The following is a 7,061-nucleotide window of genomic DNA, read 5'->3' on the forward strand; positions in this document are numbered from 1 at the left end:
GCTCCATCCATGTCATTGCAAATGGCAAGATTTCATTCTTTTTATGGGTGAATAATATTCCATTATATATATTAACCACCTCTTCTTTATCCATTCATTAGTTGATGGAAAATTGGGCTCTGTCCATAATTTGGATATTGTTCATAATGCTGCTATAAACATCAGGGTGCATCTGTCCCTTCAAATCAGTAGTTTTGTATCCTTTGGGTAAATACCTAGTAGTACAATTCCTGGATAATAGGGTAGTTCTATTTTTAACTTTTGGAGGAACCTCCATACTGTTTTCCAGAGTGACTGCACCAGTTTGCATTCCTACCATCAGTGCAAGAGGGTTCCCCTTTCCCTATAACCTTGCCAACATCTGTTAATTCCTATGTTGTTAATTTTAGCCATTCTGACAGGTGTGAGGTGATGTCTCATTGTAGTTTTGATTTGTATTTTCCTGATGATGAGTGATGTTGAGCATCTTTTTGTGTCTGTTAGCCATCTGGATGTCTTTTTTGGAAAAATGTCTATTCATGTCTTCTGCCCATTTTTAATTGGATTATTCATTTTTTGGGTGTCCAGTTTGATAAGTTCTTTATACATTTTGGATACTAACCCTTTATCAGATATGTCATTTGCAATTACCTTCTCCCATTCCATAGATTGCCTTTTCATTTTGTTGATTGTTTCCTTCACTGTGTAAAAAGCTTTTTATCTTGATGAAGTCCCAATAGTTCATTTTTGCTTTTGTTTCCCTGGCCTCAGGAAACATTTCTAGTAAGATGTTGTTACAGCTGAGGTCAAAGAAATTGCTGCCTATGTCCTCCTCTAGGATTTTGATTGTTTCCTGTCTCACATTTAGGTTTTTAAACCATTTTGAATTTATTTTTGTGTATGAGGTAAGAAAGTGATCCAGTTTCATTCTTTTGCATGTTGCTGTCCAATTTTCCCAACACCATTTGTTGAAAAGATTGTCTTTTTTCCATTGGATATTCTTCTCTGCTTTGTTGAAGATTAGTTGACCATAGAGTTGTAGGTCCATTTCTGGGTTTTCTATTCTGTTCCATTGATCTATGTGTCTGTTTTTGTGCCAGTACCATACTGTCTTTTTTTTTTTTTTGCTTTTGCTACCATGTTTTTATGTTAATCACCATACATTACATCATTAGTTTTTGATGTAGTGTTCCATGATTCATTGTTTGCATATACCATACTGTCTTGATGACTACAGCTTTGTAATATAGCTTGAAGTCCAGAATTGTGATGCCTCCAGCTATGCTTTTCTTTTCCAAGATTGCTTTGTCTATTTGGGGTCTTTTGTGGTTCCATACAAATTTTAGGATTGTTTGTTCTAGCTCTGTGAAAAGATGCTGGTGATATTTTGATCAGGATTGCATTAAATGTGTAGATTGCTTTGGCTGGCACAAATATTTTAACAATATGTTTTATGTTTTCTTCCATCCCATGAGCATGGAATGTTTTTCCATATATTTGTGTCCCCTTCAATTTGTTTTATAAGTGTTCTATAGTTTTCAGAGTATAGATCTTTAACCTCTTTGGTTAGGTTTATTCCTAGGTATCTTATGGTTTTGGGTGCAATTGTAAATGGGATCAATTCCTTGATTTCTCTTTCTGCTGCTTCATTATTAGTGTATAGAAATACAACAGATTTCTGTACATTGATTTTGTATCCTGCAACTTCACTGAATTTGTGTATCAGTTCTAGCAATTTTTTGGTGGAGTCTTTTGGGTTTTCTGTGTAGAGTATCATGTCATCTGCAAATAGTGAAAATTTGATTTCTTCCTTGCCAATTTGGATGCCATTTATTTGTTTTATTTTATTTTATTTCATTTCATTTCATATTATTTTTGGTCTGATTGCTCTGGCTAGGACTTCCAGTACTCTGTTAAATAACAGTAGTGAGTGTGTACATCCCTGTCTTTTTCCTGACTGTAGAGGAGAAGCTCTCAGTTTTTCCCCTTGGAGGATGATATTAGCTGTGGGTTTTTCATATATGGCCTTTATGATGTTAAGGTACTGTTCCAAATATCCCTACTTTGTTGAAGGTTTTATCAAGAATGGATGCTGTATTTTGTCAAATGTTTTTTCTGCATCTTTTGAGAAGGTCATATGGTTCTTATCTTTCTTTTATCAATGTGGTGTATCATGTCAATTGATTTGCAAATATTAAACAACCCTTGCAGCCCAAGAATAAATCCCACTTGGTCGTGGTGAATAATTCTTTTAATGTACCATTGGATTTGATTTGCTAGTATTTAGTTGAGAATTTTTGCATCCATGTTCATTAGGCATATTGGCTTGTAATTCTCTTTTTTCATGGGGTCTTTTTCTGGTTTTGGGATCAAAGTAATGCAGCCTCATAGAATGAGTTTGGGAGTTTTCCTTCCATTTCTATTTTTTGAAACAGTTGAGAAGAATAGGTATTAACTCTTCTCTAAATGTTTGAATTTAGAGAATTCCCCTAGGAAGCCACCTGGCCCTGTACTTTTGTTTCTTGGGAGATTTTTGATTACTGATTCAATTTCTTTGCTGGTTATCAGTCTGTTCAAGTTGCCTATTTCTTCTTGTTTCAGTTTTGGTAGTTTATATGTTTCTAGGAATTTATCTATTTTTTCCAGATTGTCCAATTTGTTGGCATAGAATTTTTTATAATATTCTCTTATTTCTGTGGTGTTGGTTGTGATCTCTCTTTCTTATTTATGATTTTATTTATTTGGGTCTTTTTTCTTTTTGATAAGTCTGATGAGGGGTTTATCAATTTTATTAATTATTTCAAAGAACCAGCTCCTGGTTTCATTGATCTGTTCTACGGGGTTTTTATTGTTGTTGTTGTTTCTATATCATTTATTCCTGCTCTAATCTTTATTATTTCCCTTCTTCCGCTGGCTTTAAGCTTTGTTTGTTGTTCTTTTTCTAGCTCCTTTCTAGGTGTAAGGTTAGGCTGTGTATTTGAGATTTTTCTTGCTTCTTAAAGTAGGGCTGTATTGCTATATACTTCCTTATTATGACTGGTTTTGCTGTATCCCAAATGTTTTGGACCATCATGTTTTCATTTTCATTTATTTCCATGTATTTTTTAACTTCTTCTGTGATTTCCTGGTTGGCCCATTTGTTCTTTAGTAGGATGTTCTTTAATCTCCACGGATTTATCGTCTTTCCAAATTTTTTCTTGTGATTGACTTCGAGTTTCATAGCATTGTGGTCAGAAAATATGCATAGTATGATCTCAATTTTTTGTACTTGTTGAGTCCTGATTTGTGACCCAGTATGTGATCTATTCTGGAGAATGTCCTATGTGCACTCGAAGGAACTATTTTAAATTCCCCACTTGATGTGTTTAGAATCACACAAGAAGCTGGAATTTAGAAATCTGCTTTGATGTTATGAAGATAAAATTTTCTTTTCCACTCAGAACCAATGGTAATACTGTTGCTTACTCACCATCTTTGGGTCCCAGTTTATACAGGAGTCTAAATTAAAATCCCCACTGAGGGAAGGCTCTTGGGTAGGGATAGTCATTGAAGTGGAGCTTATGGGGTGCAACAGAAACCTTTGGGGTAAAAGTCAGGTTTGGTATTCACTTAACTCATTGAGATTCCGCTTTAATTTTTTTGACTTTGCAGAATCCTCTTATTGCAAATTCAGAAATATATTTAAAATATTAAGTTTTAAAAATACTATATCCATTTACAGTGGTCATTAAGGGCATCTAGGCTGCTGTACAGCAAGAAAAGGGGATTCTTCAAATTCCTTTATTTACCATTACAATTTTTTATAAAAATGTTTTCATCCACATATAGATCAGGAACAATCTTCCTAATAACTGCATAATACACTTACATGGATATACAGTAATTAATTAATGTACTCTATTTCTCATATTTTTAGGTAGTTTTTAATTGTTCTTATTAAACTTGTACTTTGACCATATACCTTTCATATATATGTAGGTATTGCTTTAGGAATGATCTATAGAAGTAAAATTCCTAGGTCAAAGTCTTACACAGTTTAAATTTTGAACAGCTTTATTGAGGCATAATTTGTTTACAATAACTGTATAATTTGATAAACTTTGACATGTGTGTGTGTGTGTATGTGGGTGTTTGTGACCACATTACAAATATTTCCTTATGCTGCTTTGTGATCCTTCCCTCTCACCCCTGGCCAACATTCCAGTAATCTACAAATTCTATTATTTGTGGATCAGCTTCAAATGACTGATTTTTTTTACTCATTATGGGTTGCACTTTCCTTTCTCTTTACGTGCCTGTGAGTTTTTTTATTGTGATATTATGATATCAGATATGATGAATTTTACCCTGCCCCATGCTTGATATTTTTTGAATTCCTAAAATTATTATTGAGCTTCATTCTGGGAGAAGTTAGGTTACTTTCAGTTCTTGTTTTAAAACTTTATTAGATAAAACCAGAGTGGTGTTTAATCAAGTTTTTTTTTTTGCTTTGTTTAATCAAGTTTTAATTTTCCCTACTATTGAGACAATACCATACTGAGTACTCTTAACTGATTGGGGAAGAAGTCACAAAGGTCCAGTGAAGGCAATTGCCAGATAGAGAGATAAGTGCATAGAGGAGTAGAAAAGGGGGGGGGGGAAGCAAACTAACAAAACCCAAATTCAAATTAGTCTGTGACAGAAATCTGTTGCATTTCTATACTTTAATAATGAAGCAGCTGAAAGAGAAATTAAGAAAACAATCCCATTTGCAATAGCACCAAAATTAATAAAATAGCTAGGAATAAATTTAACTAAAGATCTGTACTCTGAAAACTATAAAACATTGATGGAACAAATTGAAGGTGATAAAGAAATGGAAAGGCATTCCATGCTCATAAAGGAAACAGTCAACAAAACAAAGAGGCAAGCCACAGAATGGGAGAAGATATTTGCAAATGACACTACAGACAAAGGGCTGGTATCCAAGATCTATAAAGAACTTCTCAAACTCAATACCCAAAAAACAAATAATCAAGTCAAAAAAATGGGCAGAAGACATGAACAGACACTTCTCAAAAGAACACATACAAATGGCTAGAAGACACATGAAAAAGTGTTCATCACCATTGGCCATCAGGGATATTCAAATCAAAACCACAATGAGATACCACCTTACACCAGTTAGAATGGCAAAAATGGACAAGGCAAGAAACAACAAATGTTGGAGAGGTTGTGGAGAAAGGGGAACCCTCTTACACTGTTGGTGGGAATGCAAGTTGATACAGCCAGTTTGGAAAACAGTGTGGAGGTGCCTCAAAACATTAAAAATAGAGCTACCCTATGACCCAGCAATTGCACTACTGGGTGTTTATCTGAAAGACACAGATGTAGTGAAAAGAAGGGCCATATGCACCCCAATGTTCATAGCAGCAATGTCCACAATAGCCAAACTGTGGAAAGAGCCGAGATGCCCTTCAACAGACAAATGGATAAAGATGTGGTCCATATATACAATGGAATATTCCTCAGCCATCAGAAAGGATGAATACCCAACTTTTGCATCAACATGGATGGGACTGGAGGAGATTATGCTAAGGAAATAAGTCAAGCAGAGAAAGTCTATTATCATATGGTTTCACTTATTTGTGGAACATAAGGAACAGCATGGAGGACATTAGGAGAAGGAAGGGAAAAATGAAGGGGGGGGTAAGCAGAGGGGGAGATGAACCATGAGAGACTATGGACTCCGGGAAACAAACTGAGGGTTTCAGAGGGAAGGGGGGTGGGGGAATGGGTTAGCCCAATGATGGGTATTAATGAGTATTAAGGAGGGCACGTATTGCATGGAGCACTGGGTGTTATACACAAACAATGAATCATGGAACACTACATCAAAAACTAATGGTGTACTGTATGGTGACTAACATAACATAATAAAATTAAATTAAATTAAAAAATAAAATAAAATAAAATAAAATGTTTATACTACCAAAAACAATCTACAGATTTAAAGCAATCTCTACCAAAATACCAAAAGAATTTTTCACAGAGCTAGGAAAAACAATCCTAAAATTTGTGTGAAACCACAGAAGACCCTGAATAGCCAAAGCAACCTTGAGGAAGAAAAGCAAAACTGGAGGTATCACAATTCAGACTTCAAGTTATATTACAGAGCTATAATAATCAAACCAATATGGTACTGGCCAAAAAGAGACACACAGATCAATGGAACAGAATAGAAAAGCTGGACATAAACCCACAAATATATGGTAAATTAATCTTTCACAGAGGAGGAAATAATGAACAATGGGAAAAAGACAGTCTCTTCAATAAATGGTGTTGGGAAAATTGGACAGCTACATGCAAAAGAATGAAACTGGACCAATTTCTTATGGCATACACACAAAAAAAACTCAAAATGGTTTAAAGACCTACATGTGAGACCTGAAACCATAAAAATCCTTGAAGAGAGCACAGGCAGCAATTACTTTTATCTCGGCTATAGCAACATCTTTGTAAATTGTCTCCTGAAGCAAGACAAACAAGAGAAAATAAACTATTGGGACTACATCAAAATAAAAAGCTTCTGCACAGTGAAGGAAACAATCAACAACTCAGCCTTTAGGAATTGACAGGCTATTGAATGGGAGAAGATATTTGCAAATGACGTATCAGATAAGGGGCTAGTATCCAAAATATATAAAGAACTTACCAAATTCAACACCCCAAAACCAATAATCCAATTAACAATGGGCAGAAGACATGAACAGCCATTTCTCCAAAGAAGACATATAAATGGCCAACAGACACATGAAAAAATGGTCCACGTCACTTGGCATCAGGGAAATACAAATCAAAACCACAATGAGATACCACCTCACACCGGACAGAATGGCTAAAATTAATAAGTCAGGAAACAACAAATGTTGGCAAGGACGGGGAGAAAGAGGAACTACCTTACACTATTAGTGGGAAAGGAAGCTGGTATAGCCACTCTGGAAAACAGTATGGCGGTTCCTCAAGAAGTTAAAAATAGAGCTACCCTACAACTCAGCAATTGCACTACTAGGTATTTACTCCAAAGATACAAATGTGATGAT

The sequence above is a fragment of the Neomonachus schauinslandi genome, chromosome 5 (genome assembly GCF_002201575.2).
Source record: "Neomonachus schauinslandi chromosome 5, ASM220157v2, whole genome shotgun sequence".
NCBI classification, from domain to species: Eukaryota; Metazoa; Chordata; class Mammalia; order Carnivora; family Phocidae; genus Neomonachus; species Neomonachus schauinslandi.